The sequence below is a fragment of the Pleurodeles waltl genome, chromosome 4_2 (genome assembly GCF_031143425.1).
Source record: "Pleurodeles waltl isolate 20211129_DDA chromosome 4_2, aPleWal1.hap1.20221129, whole genome shotgun sequence".
NCBI lineage: Eukaryota > Metazoa > Chordata > Amphibia > Caudata > Salamandridae > Pleurodeles > Pleurodeles waltl.
Genome location: NC_090443.1, coordinates 27976194 through 27990685, shown reverse-complemented (window position 1 = coordinate 27990685; position 14492 = coordinate 27976194).

The following is a 14492-nucleotide window of genomic DNA, read 5'->3' as shown; positions in this document are numbered from 1 at the left end:
GCTTGATTCAAATAGTCATGTGCTGTTCGTTGTATATTTCGGATCTGATCCATATAATTTTGGACAGCCGGAACATCAGTACTATATGTGGAAGGCAATAGTAGAAAACAATGGTGCAGACCATAGTTACATTGGAATGGAGTTACTTTGGTAGAGCTGTGATAATCCGCCAGGGTTGTGCATTATTGTAGGCAAACTCTGCAGGCCACAGAAATGTATCCCAGTCTGTAGTGTCACTCAATATATGGCACCTAACATATTGCTCTAGACATTGATTCACCCTTTCCTTTTGACAATCTGGTGGTAGCCAGTTGACAAATGGATATCCATCAGCAAGGCTCCATACAAGGCCCTCTAAAATTTAGAAACAAATTGAGGGCTCCGGTCTGACCCAATGATGGAAGGTAAACATACAATTGACTGCAAAAAGACATATGCAAGTGATTTAGAGGTAGGTAAAGCAAACAATGGTGTAAAATGAGCCATTTTGGAGAACATGTCGACTACAACCATCACTGTAGTATAACCAAGGTCAGTCTTGGGTAATTCCACAGTAAAGCCAAGAGAGACTGTATGCCAAAGTTACGGAGGAGTGGGTAAGGGATGTAATAACCCAGCAGGGGCTTGATGAAGATTTTTGTTCTGAGCACAAATAGTACATCTTTGCACATAAAGTTTTGTGTCCATCACCATAGTGGGCCGCCAAAAATGACATCTAACCAACTCTAGTTGCTTCTTTTCTCCTTGGTGTCATGCCATAATATGATTATGACACCAGTGTAATGCCTGTTGCTGTAAATCTGTACTGGGAACAAATAATCTATTCTGTAAGTGATGCATTTTATTTATGACTTTGTTCTCTTGCCTTTGTAGGATCTCTTGTGCTTCCTTACTATTTTGTGCAGCACAGCAACTACATCTGCCAGAAAAGATTCCTCATATATCACAGCCCCTAAAATACGGTGAGAGGGTATGATTGAAGGGCTTTCAGATTCCTATAGTTCTATTTCATGACCCAAATGTGATAATGCACCTGCTTTCCCATGCCGTCAGCCTGCTTGGAATTGAATAACAAAATTATTAACAGTGAAAAATTGGGTCCAGCGTAAGTGTCTCATGGATAAGGCTTTAGGTGATTTAAGGAGTTTGAGCTGTCTATGATCAGTAATGACAGTAACAGTGTGCAAGGCACCAATCAAATAATGACACCACTCCTCAAAAGCTTTTTTTATGGCCAATAACTCTTTATCACCAATGTAGTAATTTACTTCAGCTGGACTGAGTTTGTGGGAGTAATAGGCTACATAATTAAGTTCCCCGTCTCCCTGTTTCTCTGGGATAGAACACCCCTCAACGGTTACCTGAGAAGCATCAGCCTCTACAATAAATGGTTGTATTGTGTCAGGGTGCTGTCGGATAGGGGCCTTCATGAACAATTCCTTTAAATGCTGGAAAGTATTTTCTGCTTCCTCAGTCCAATTACATTTTACTCCTTTTTTAGCAATTGACTAACGGGGATACCAAGGTGGAAAAATGATTCATGAATCGCCTGTAGAAGTTGGCGAATCCAAAAAAGCTTTGTACTGCTTTTACGGGTTTGGGTGATTTCCAGTGTACAATAGCATCAACCTTCTGTGGGTCCATGCTAACTTCTTGTGAAGAAAGGACATAACCCAAAAAGGTGACCTTAGCAGCATGAAACTCACATTTCTCTAATTTGACAAAGAGCCTATTATCTCGTAGTTGTTGCAATACTGCTGTGACATGCTTCTAATGTTCAGTCATGGATGAGGAACATATCAGGATATCATCCAAATAGGCCACCACACAAACATCCACAAAGTCTCTCAACACCTCATTGATAAAAAAAAAAAACAGAAAGGTAGCTGGGGCGTTACATAAGCAAAACGGCATCACAAGATATTCATACAATCCGAACTGAGTATGAAATGCCATATTCCACTCATTCCCTTCTCTCACCCTTACCGGATGATAAGCCCCTCTCAGTCCTAATTTGATAAATATCTGAGTGTCTTTTACTTGCTCTATGAGACTGGTAAGGAGAGGCAAAGGATAACAGTTTTTACGGGGCCCTCATTAGGAGCTCTATCGTCAGTGCAGGTGCGCAACTCACCCCCTTTCTTCGGCAAAAAAATAAAGAAAAAGAGGATGGAGAATGAGACGGCCTGGTAAAGCCTATCTTTAACATCTCATCTAAATATTCTCTCAAATGGATGTTTTCTTTGTCAGTGAGTGCATTTATCCTACTTCATGGTATGTGAGCCTAAGGGATCAGGTCAATTTGGCTGTCAAATGTACAATGGGGAGGAAAAGTAGTGGCTTTTTGTTTGTCAAAACATCTGCTAGATCTTGGTAGCAGGAAGGAATCTGAGGATTCTCCCCATTACTAGAGAATGCTACAATCTTGTCTGGCTCTAACCAAGAGGATTCTTGAAAACAGTGTTCTCTACAATAAGAGGAAGTTAATCTTGTGACTTTTCCAATCTATGGCAGTATTATGGGTCTTTAACCATGGTATACCTAGAATAGCTTGGGATTGTGGAGCTTGTATCAGGTCAAATGTTAGCTTCTGAAAATGTTTTCCCTGAATGCTAAGCCCCAACGTAGTAGTAGTGTGTGCAATATGACCTGATTTATGGGTGGTACGATCAATAGTTTTCACTTTGTCTTCTTGCTCTTTCATTTCACAAGGAATGCCATATAATGAGGCAAGTGTGTGATCCATAAAATGTCCTGTAGCTTCTGAATCTACTAATAACTGAAAGGTAATCGACATCCCATTCCAAACAATTGAGTTGCTACATAGAAATGACGGTAGAGCTCAATAGAGGACGTTTGTGCTAAGTTCTTAAAGGCTAAACTAGTCTGTACACCAGCAACACTTGCTGCATCAGGTTCTTGGTTTTCCAGTTTCCCACCTCACCTTTCCTTTTCGGTTTCTTTGGACAATCCTGCAAAAAATGACCCTTAGCACCACAATACAGACAAAGTTTTAATGTCCTACGTCTTTGCCTTTCCTCCTCACTTAAAGGATCCTGTAGACTGCCTGTCTACATGGGTTCTGGTTCATCAGTTTTGTCTGGGTCAGGTGTTTTTTCCTTGAATACCACTAACATAGTGTCAGTCCGACCTTTGTCTTACCTACACTCAACTAAACAATGATCTAGTTTCACCACCAAGTCTATAAATTCACTACAGTTATCTGGAAGATCAACCACTTGAGCCAATAAATATTTCAACTCATCATGCAGTCCTTTATAAAACAAGGAACTTCTTTTACTCTCCGGCCACCCTGATTCTGCAGCCAGTTGGTTGAATGTAATAATATAGGTTAACAGATCTTTTTTACCCTGTCTTAAGTTCTGTGACTCTGTATCTAGTGACTGGATAAATATATGGTGTCAAAACATTTTTCAGTTCAGTCTTAAATGCAGGATAATTGTATAATAAAGGGTCATCTCTTTCTACAAAGGGAATAGACCACGTAGCAGCTGTATCCCCCAAATAGGACAGGATAAAGGCCACCTTGAATTGATCATTAGGGAAGCAAGCTGGTTTGCAAATAAAATGTAGCTGACACTGACTCATGAATGTGGGGAATTGTGAGGGATCCCCAAAAAACGGTTAGGAGGAGCTAAAGGAATAGCAGAAGGTGGGGTGACTTGAATTACTGGTATACTTGTACTGTGACTAAGTCCACCCCTCCATTCTGCAAAAAAAACTCATCAGAGGGGCCAGGTCCATGATCCACACTTGAAGTAGGGAGGGTGGGAGGGGGTTGGCAGTGGCTCCACCTTGTAAGGCATCTACTCTTTGTGCTAGTCACTTGGGTGGTCATTACGACCCTGGCGGTCTGGGTAATGTAGCGTCCGTACCGCCAACAGGCTGGCGGTACGGAGGCCCTTATTACGACCGCGGCGGTAGCGCCGCGGTCGCACCGCCGGGGCCGGCAGTTTCCCGCCGTTTTAGCCCCAGCGGTGATAATCCGCCAGGGCAGCGCTGCAAGCAGCGCTTCCCTGGGGATTATGACATCCCTACCGCCAGCCTGTTTCTGGCGGTTTGCACCACCAGGAAGAGGCTGGCGGTAAGGGGTGTCCTGGGGCCCCTGGGGGCCCCTGCACGGCCCATGCCACTGGCATGGGCTGTGCAGGGGCCCCCTAACAGGGCCCCGGCCTGCTTTTCACTGTCTGCATAGCAGACAGTGAAAAGCGCGCGCACGGCCGCAACACCGCCGGCTCCTATGTTGCGGCCTCATCCCCGCTGGGCCGGCGGGCGCAAACTTGGTTTGCGCCCGCCTGCCCAGCGGGGATGTCGTGATGGGGGCCGCGGGAGTGCGACAGCATTGGCGGCCGCACGGCGGTTACCGCCGCCTGCCAATGCCGTAATGACCCCCTTGGTCTCTTTTTGCAAATTACCAATCATATGGGCTAAATCAGACAGTGTAATCTCTTGTGTCTCCATTTCACTCAGGTGAACATTTTACAGGGTCTGTCATACTGTCAGGCTTTTACCTTTATGCAGGAGTGAAATGGACATGATGTGGTTCCCAACCTCCCTATGGACCAAACGGACTCGAAAAAAAGAAGTCACGCCTGCCCCACCAGGATGAAGGGACAAACCTTGACTGGGACCAGGCCAGAGTTCCACTGTGCGATGTCAGGTATCTTTTTTAGGTTTTCTGTAAGCGTAAGAAACAACCTTTAGTACTCAGAATACTCAGTTTAACATCTTCCCAAATGTAAGTCATTAACGCTTGAATTACCTAATTTCCCTTCTCGCTTTCTTTAGGTGCTGGTTCCTGTATGCTGAATTGTAAATGCAATACTTCTAAAAGCAAATGCAAATGATTTATTCCACAGGTAATAGTCTCATGCATAGATAGTAAATAACTTTTCACATTAGCATCTACTCGAGTATTTGCTTTACATACCTAGGTAATCAAACATATATCCTTATCAAGGTTCAAATAATGTTTCTTTAATATGTAATAGTCTTTCCTCTCCTGAAATCTTAAACACAGCGTGTCATTAGTCTACCTGTAAGTCAATATGCAGTCAATCGTGTCTAAACAAGTTCAAATAACAACCTTACCGAGGATGCTTGCAATGTGTATAACACATAATAACAAAAGTTTTTTCTCTCTTTCGTAGGAACACAACAGAAAAATAATGGTTGACTTCACCAGACTGAAGACAGGAGTCCTTAAGATAAGTAGTCTCTCATTATTTTTTAATATATTGTAAATGTTACTGATCTGTCGATGTTGCAGCTTGAAATAATTCTCTGTTTGCCTGTTTCAGGATAATGGCAGCAGAAAACCAGTACGGAAGAAAAAGGAGCCCGACGACTTATTGGAGACGGAAACCGCAGTGTGAGGATGCTGAGCGTTCAGAGAAGAAGCAGTAGGAGGACCACCCCTCCACACTGGTGAGTACAGGGGAAGGGGAGCTGACAACAAGCAGTCGTCCTGGTGCAGCGCATAGCCTTAAATGCTACGCGCTCAACATAAAAAAAGGGGCCACCGCATTATGCGTGTGGCACCCGACAGTCAGACACATATGAGGACAGGATTTTCCTTTATGCTGACAACCTCATCTATGTGGGCAGGCCAGAGATATCTGGACCCATTATAATGGAGTTCCTGACTACATTTAGGAGATTATCTGGCCTGAAAGTCAACTGGGGTAAGGTTGTTCTTGAAAGGGTGAGTGAAACAGAGATTGGCCTAGGCAAATCAGATTGGGCTGACTATCATACACACTGGATTCCGCCACCTAAGGATACACATCGCGGACAACATCAAGAATGCAAGGGTGGCCAATATAACACCCTTACTCACTGCTATCAGGAAAAAACACACAACGATGAATGACACTGTTCGTCTCCATTCTGGGGAAAGTGGCAAAATGATTATCTTTACCAAAATACTGCATATGTTGCAGAAACAACCATTTTATATACAGAAGACTGTAGCCTCCTTCAATTAACTGCTTGCACTTTAATATGGAATGGCTGTTATTATGGTAATAAGACTGTGTGTTTAGGGCGGCAGCACCACTGAGTGTGGGAGACTGGGTCAACCCCAAACCACCTTGAAACTGTTGGCATACCTTCTGGCTAGATCGCAGTGCCTCACCCACCCCAATCAGGGCAGTAGTGGTTTGTGGAAACCTAAACCAGACACTCTGGACTCCGAAGGGAAGTCGTGGAAACAGATCATACACCCTTTTCTCAGTTATTTAGTGACACAAAAGATGCAAACTTGATGTCAATATATTTATTGAAGCAATTGCATCCTAGTATAAAAAGAATAATCTGCAATAATACGGCAGATGAAACATATTATAGTGTTCATCATGACAATGAGTGTTAAAAGATAAACAACTCCACCATTTTGTATGGCTCTAGAATGTCTAGTGATTCCTGCCTAACCTCTATGTCTGAGAGCATAGTGGTAGTAACCCATCTGCTCGTCCTGATCTAAGGGAGGAATTCCGACTCCATACCTGAGTTGGATAGTGGGGGTCTACCCGTTGTCTGGGTGGCAATCCTCACTGGAGGCTGAAAGGTCAATGTCAGGATCAGCCAAACTGGCTGCAATATGGTGCACGTCCCAGGACAGTCATGACTGGAATGCCCTCTGCCCTCCTTAGGCCTATGTGTTGTTTATATAATAAACCCTACACAGGTCTTGAAAGTATGCCTGATGTCACAATGAGTCTAGAGGATAGGAACAGTCTCCTGAGCCAGCAGTCCAACCTGGCATCTCAAGTACTGAATGTAACAGCATTGGAGAACGCATAGCATGCATGTTGTGTTAAAGAGTGATAAAAATGTACAGTATGTACTCTGTCTTCCTAGAAGAAGGCAGCTGAGTAAGAATATGAAATAATGCACTAAAACAGGTTCTGCTAAATAAATGGCAATGAATAAAATATAAGCATGTTTTTTAAAGGCACAGGCTGTGAAACTAACTAAAACAGGTGTGTCCAACCTGCCACTAAAGTCCACTACAATATTTGGCCCACACAGTGTAGTATTTACAAATTGTTGTAAGTCAACATATGATGGCAGCCTGGCAAAGATGGATACTGCCTTATACTCAGGACCACTGGAATTATGCAACAGGGGCAGACCAAATTGTGCAGCAGGGTTGACAAAATTATACCGCAAGAAAATGCAAATTTTGCAGCATACTGCATTCTTGTGATAGTATTACTTCATTATTTTCTCACTTTTACACATGGCAAAACTGTCTGGCCAATGATTCCACCTTATTAGTACTAGTTTAACACCTAAATACAGCAACAAGCTGTTAAAGATGACCATTCAACCTTCGCTTTCCATTGGTCAAGAAGATGTGTTGCAAAGTTTTTAGTAACATTTGATAAGTAACATTCGATCAGTTTGAGCTAGAAATGTTTTTCCTAAATTCTGCAGATTATGCAGCAGACGTTGTATTATGTGGCAAGTGCATCAACTTACTTCATATTTATGAAGCAGCCACATAATCACATAATTCTTGTGGCTCTGCTTATACTATAGAGAACCTCATCTCTTAGTTTTTAATGACTGAATGTGCAGTCCAATGGACGACCCCGCCTACGGGCTAGAGGACTGGCTCCTGGGAGGTAAACCATGCCTCGAAAAATCATAAACTTGTTACTAGACCTGCAGGTTGAGAAAACGTGAATAATCTACTTGACCTAACTATAATGTACTTGACCCGTAAACAGGTCTCAAAATGTGTGAGAGTAGGCAAGTATTTTATTTTAAGAGTCACTTTTTCCTTCAGTGCACCGTCAAATATGTGAGTTCAGCATTTTTGCTGTACAAAAAAAGTATTTTGTTTGGTTAAAGAGACTAAGGTCCAGATTTACAAGCGGCCTGCTCCGCTGATGCTTCATTTGTTTGACGCATTGGCGGCGCAGACTGCTAACCCATATCTACAAGGCCACGCAAAGCCACGTTGCATGGCTTTACGTGGCCTTGTAGATATGGAGTAAGGCAATGCATGCAAGACGCTGCGTTGACTTTGTGTCGGATCGGAGTTTCCATGGGTTTTGCGTGGGTGTTCCCATGGATTATGACACATTCCCAGATTTACAAGTATTTGTAGACCTGGGAATGCGTCAAATCCCTACGCCACTCCAGGGGTGGCATAGAAGTGACACCATGGGGAGAAATATCTTTATTCCTCCCCGTTTTTTCTTCTTTCTATTGGAGAAGTGTGGCTCGATGGTTAGAGCGGCAGACCCTGATGCAGAATTTTGGCCCAGGACCAGGGTTCAATTCCTGCCTTGGCGGGTCTTGGGCTCAATTTCCTTGGACCTGATCATTCTTGCATCGGTGCCTAATCTAATTCATGGGTCCCACTCTGTAACTCTGGGCAATAGCTTGCTTAATCTCCACAACGGCCCCAACAGCGCTGGGATGCTTGGCTTCACCTTGGAGGTTGCCCAGGAGTGGGCACCTCACAGGGAAAAGCCAGGAGGGGTTCCACAGCGGTATGCGTACAGCGCCTTGAGACCCTAACGGGTGAGTAGTGCCCTATACAAGTATGAAGTTTACAGTTTACAGTTTATGTGTGCTGCATTTCAGCCAAATCTTCCAGTATTCAGACAGCAGTCTACACCAGCCCGAGGAAAGTGAGGTCTGGTGGTACAAATGCCATAGCTGAACAAAAACCGGCAAAGACTAATGTACAAATTTGAGGCCTTTAAGTTTAGGAGGGGGTCACTCAAAAATATAGACTGCCTGGGCCCTGTTCTCCGCAAACCCCCCTCCCTAGCTAAGGCCGTGGGACTCCCCCCCCCCCCACCCATGACTGTGGGCCTCGGTACCACTTCACCTGCTGCATTAATTGAAGCTATGGTCCTGCCAGCACAGAGCACCACGTTACCTTTACATCTGATTCTGCTGTGCACTCTCACTCACCACATCTGCTGCCTTTTGGCTCGGTTTGCGCTATAGAAATACCATATACATGCATACATACATGCTGCTACTTCACCACAGTGCATTCCTTATCACCTCCTTTGTTGCTGCACAATAAACTCATAAAGTGTTGTTACCTCTCAGCATATCCAAACCTGAAGCTGTTTTGCAGTACCAAAATATCTGGTACTGCATTACTGTGACCCCAGATACTTTGCTAGTGTATCACAGTACCACAGCCCTACATATGCTGTTGCGATGCAGTGCCCACACCTACTGCTAGCCCAAAGGGCACCCATATTCGCAAGAAGCATTCTTCAGTGCCCTATCCCTGCCTGCAGTGCCACAGTGACCTTAAATCTGTTGCTGCCATGCAGTGCCCTTACACTTCATCCTGCTACCTTGCAGTGCCACCCTACATCTGCTTCTAGCCCCCAAAGCCTCTCCATCTCCATGTGCCACCACAGAGTATGCCTCAAAATCTGTGGCCACCCTGCTTGTGGCCAGCAAGCCATCAAATTCTTAGGGAGACCAGAGCTAAAACACGAGCTGGGTTATCAAAAGACGTATGATGTCATTCACACAATTAACCCCTTATAAAAAATCTGCAAAGCTGCTTTTTGTAAAAATAATTGTTGATTATTTTGTTGTTGAGGTAATATAATTGACAATATTACACTATATATGAATCAAGGTTTTTTTTGCATTGTCCTAACATTGGGCTGCTCTACTCACTGGTGTTCCCAAATTCAGCAGTTTAGTACAATAGAGTGGAGTGACGCAAAGGTGTTTGCTCAGAATCGTGTATTTTGGCTTTGTATGGAAGCTGAGACGTCAGCTGAGGTTTCCTAACACGATCTGCAACCACAGGAATTAACGTTCGTCTCTAGACTCATATGAAAGGATAATGCCTGCTACTTAGTTTTTTTTTCTTTTTCTTTTTTAGAACTTAGGAAAAGATATACTAAGCATTTTAATGGTCACCAACGCTCCAATTTGGCATTTGCAACCATTAAAATGTTTCTTTCCTCTATGCTAATCCAATTTTAGGAGTCAGAAACGTTTTTCCGACTACTGAAATCCAGTAGCAAAACACTGAAAATATACCAAAACCTCAAAGGAGGTGGTAATACATTCACAAAAGGGAAGGGGCTCCCTGGGACACTTTCTTTCACCTGTGTAACTCCATGGGACCACAGTCAGCTCTTCAACAAACTTTAAGAAAAAAAAAAGATTATTTTTTTATACATAGTCCCATTTCTAAAATGGCCTGTGTTTTTTTAAAAGTTTGCTCAATTTAAAAGCAATCACAGACATCGTGATCTGCTGGCCCCAACAAGCCACCTTGTCTGTGATGTCCTCCTATTGTAGTGGGTTGTAATTTGTGACACACCTCATTAATTTTCACAAGGTAGGTCTGATTGCGACCCAATACAATTATGCATTTTAAGAACTGGTTTCTTAGTATATAGGTCGGCTCTTAAAAATCTTTACTAGTTGCAAAAATACTTATTGCACTTCTGACCCTAAATTGTTACACTGTGTTCAATATGTCAAATAAATCTATACAAATCACATAACTACCTACTTAGCAATAAATAAGAATTAATTCTACAAACAACCTAAATCTTATTATGAAAGATTATTTTCAAAATTAATGGATTTTGATATTCAAAATTATTTTGTTTAGAGTAGACCATCAGTCTGTCAAACATAATAAAAGTACTTACAACAAAATTAGTAACATTACATAAAAGCATAGTTCCAGAAAAATAAATTATAATGAAAACTTTGTATTTTTCAAACTCTTTAAGAACTGTCCTAATGCACATAAGACACCTCTAAAGAGTGCATATATTTAAAAAAAAAATGTTTAGCTGCAGCCCTTGTTCTAATTATGTACTTAGCTAAGAGAGGTTGTAAAAAGCAACATCTTATATCCCATAAAAACATTCAATCAAGCAAAATGTGGGCATCAGAACATTCGCAACACAAACAACTATTTCCATTATTTTTAAGTAGATTCATTTCTGTTTCTAGGATTGCATAGAATGCATTTAAACCTATTCAAAATTGTAAAATATATTTTCTAAGATTTAGATTTTGTAGCTGTGAAATGTAAAAGAATACTCTTTCCACCTTCCAGGAGGATCTGAACAGAGTTATTGACTTATTTGATTCCAGATAAATCAGATCACATTGTTTGGATTTCCCTGTGGCCAGAGCTCGTAATTCCAGTTAAGACAATTTAAGATGTGATATTAACTTGGTAGTTTGGAAAAGATGCCCATTCACCACAATACTCTGCTTTCTTAGATCCTGAGCCCATTTTAGTATGCTATTTAGGGATTCTTTGATATAATACCTGGTGATTTTTAATTCCATACTGGCAAGAAGCTTATTCAGATATCTCAAGGTTTGAAGAATATTAAATACTGATGTAATATTAATTTTAATTGCAGCCATATCACTTGCCCCATTGAGGACTTAAGGAGGGTCAACAAATATCAGAGGCAACATCCTCCAATTGATCCTAGAAATATTTCCTATGGAGAAAATTATTAACAACATTAGCAATATCAATAGGTCTGGTTTTCAGGGAATATTGTATGATAATGTGAAGCATTACAAGTAGATAGGATAGGAATGGATATGGAAGCAAAGAAATGTAATATAATATTGGTGTAGGTTAAAAGGTCAAGTGACAGTTGCGTTGTCTGGCCAGACCCAAAAATCCATTTCGGTTAATGACTGCCCTCCTCCCATCTGTGCTGCTGACAATGAAAAAAACATAAACAATCTAGTTATCTAAAACACTTTAACACTTTAATAGCATTACAATGTCGGGTGTCTCAAGGCGCTGGTGGGGGGTGGTAGCATGTACCAGTGGTGGATTAGAAAAGCCATGTCTTCAGTTCCTTTGTGAAGCTGGGGAGGGAGGTGGTTTGTCTGATGTGGATTGGTAGGGTGTTCCAGGTGGTGGCAGCGAGGTAGGAGAAGGAGCGACCTCCTGTTCTGGTTTTCCTGATGTAGGGTTCTTCTACGAAGGAGAGCTGGGCTAAGCGTAGGGTCCTGTGGGGTACTTGGAAGTTGAGTCGCTGGTTAAGGTAGGCAGGTCCAGTGTTGTGGAGGGCTTTGTGTGCGTAGCTGAGGATTTTGAAAGTGATTCTTTTTTCAATAGGGAGCCAGTGCAGTATCCGTAGGTGTTGTGAGATGTAGCAGTGTCGGGTAGGTTGAGGATCAATCTGGCTGCGGCATTCTGGATGTTTAGTAATTTGCAGGTGAGTTTTTTGTTGATTCCGGTGTAGAGTGTGTTGCCGTAGTCCAGTCTGCTGGTGATGAGGGCATGTGTGACGGTCTTTCTATGCCTGAGGGGGATCCATTTGAAGGTCTTGCATAGGGGGCGTAGAGTGCGGAAGTAGGTGGAGGTGACTGCATTGACCTGATGGTTCATGCTGAGGTCAGAGTTCAGGATGATTCTGAGGTTGCGGGCATGGCTGGCGGAGGTGCGTGGGTGTCCACCAGGAGTCGCTCTATGCATTGGGTTGGGGGCCCAGGATGAGTACCTCGATCTTGTTTGTGTTGAATTGAAGGCAGCTATCTCTCGTCCAGTTGGCGACTGCTTTCATGCCCTCGTGGAAGTTGTGTCTGGCCTTGTCTGGTTCATTGGAGAGGGAGAGGATGAGTTGGGGGTCGTCGGCATAGGAGATGATGTTATTCGGTAGCTTCTGACGATGGTGGCTAGCGGGGCCATGTAGATGTTGAACAACGTGGGGCTGTGGGAGGATCCTTGGGGCACTCTGCCGGTGGTGGGTGTGGGTTCTGCAAGGAAGGGGGCGAGTCTCACTTGTTGCGTTCTGCCAGACAGGGAGGATTAGATCAGGGCGAGGGCCTTGTCTCTAATGCCGGCTTCATGGAGTCTTCTTATCAGGGTGTGATGGGAGACTGTGTCGAATGCTGCCGAGAGGTCAAGTGGGATGAGTGCCGCTACCTCTCCCTTGTCCAGTAGGGAGCGAATGTCATCTGTTGCAGACAGGAGGGATGTTTCGGTGCTGTGGTTTGAACTGAATCTGGATTGGGAGATGTTGAGGATGTTGTGGCTTTCTAAAAACGTGGTGAGTTGGCTTTTGACTGCTTTTTCTATTACTTTCACAGGAAATGGAAAAAGGTAGATGGGCCTGAAGTTTTTGAGGTCAGTGCGGTCAGCCGATGGTTTCTTGAGGAGGGGGTTGATCTCCGCGTGTTTCCAGTCATCGGGGAATGTGGCGACAGCTAGTGAGCAGTTGATGGTGAGGTAGAGCTTGGGGCGATGGTGTCTGCAGCTCTGTTGAAGACGTGATGGGGGCATGGGTCCGTGGGGGCCCCGGAGTGGATGGACTTCATGGTTTTCAATGTATCTTCGGTGGAGAGGGGTGACCAGGTGGAGATTGTGGGTTTGTTGGTGTCAGTTGTTGGACGGGGGTTCGGCGCATTGGTTGTCCTAGCTCCCCTATAGTTCCCCTATATCCTCACCTATCTCTATTGTACCCAAGTTTGCCACATGCTGCAAAACATCACCCCCAGAGAAGGGCAGCATGGATTAGCATACTTGGGGAGAGAGTAGTCTCTATGACGTCTTTTCCTTGAGTTTTCAGATGGGTGACGTAGCCCAGACACATGATAGCAGGGGATAGGTTAGTTTAGGGCAGGCATAGAGTGCAGTGACAGTTAAGAAACGTTAGAGCTAGGTTCACCTCTGTCTAGCACGCTGTGGCCCTGGGAGAAGAAGGCTAGTGGCATTTGGTCAGTGGTATAATGAGTGGGAGTTTTGTCAGTTCATAGCTGATAGCTAAGGAAGCATTATCAGTATAGGAAAGAGTGCAGCACTTTACAGGATACCAAGAGGGAGGATTTGATAAAGCCAAGGTTATTTGCCAGGGAGGCGGCAGGCAGGGTGGCAACCATGATACTGGCATGCTTGCCACCCTGTGGCAGAAAAAAGGGTAAAGGGTGTATCAGCATGGTGGCCACTGGGCATGCTGGTCCCTGGTAGTGGCAGTAGTCTGGGAAGAAGGCATCTTACCGGGTGTATCAGCATAAGGGCCACTGGGGATGCTGGTCCCTGGTAGTGGTAGTAGTCTGGGAAGAAGGCATCTTACCTGGTGGAGGTTGTGTTCTCCTGGACACAATTCTGTCATTAGAACGCTGAGATATGGAAGCAGATCTTGGCAAGATGCTCCTTTCCAATTTGAGATGCAAATTGAGTGCAGGTACGGCACTGGGGAGAGAGTAGAGAGGAGAAGCAGGCCAGAATAGGCAGGCTGCATCTGTACCAAAGTGCAGGAGTGTGGTGTGACGCCACTGCACCAGGGATACAGCTTGTAAAGTTACACAAGACCGCTGGACTGCAAGGCCTCTGCAGTACCACCACCCCCGAGTCTGTTCGACTTTGCTGATATCTCTACAAAGGACCTGGCAAGGGGGCTCAGCATTGGTATATAGAGTCCAGTCAAACATGCTGTGGCTTGGTAGCTATGGTCCAAAGAGATAAGGGA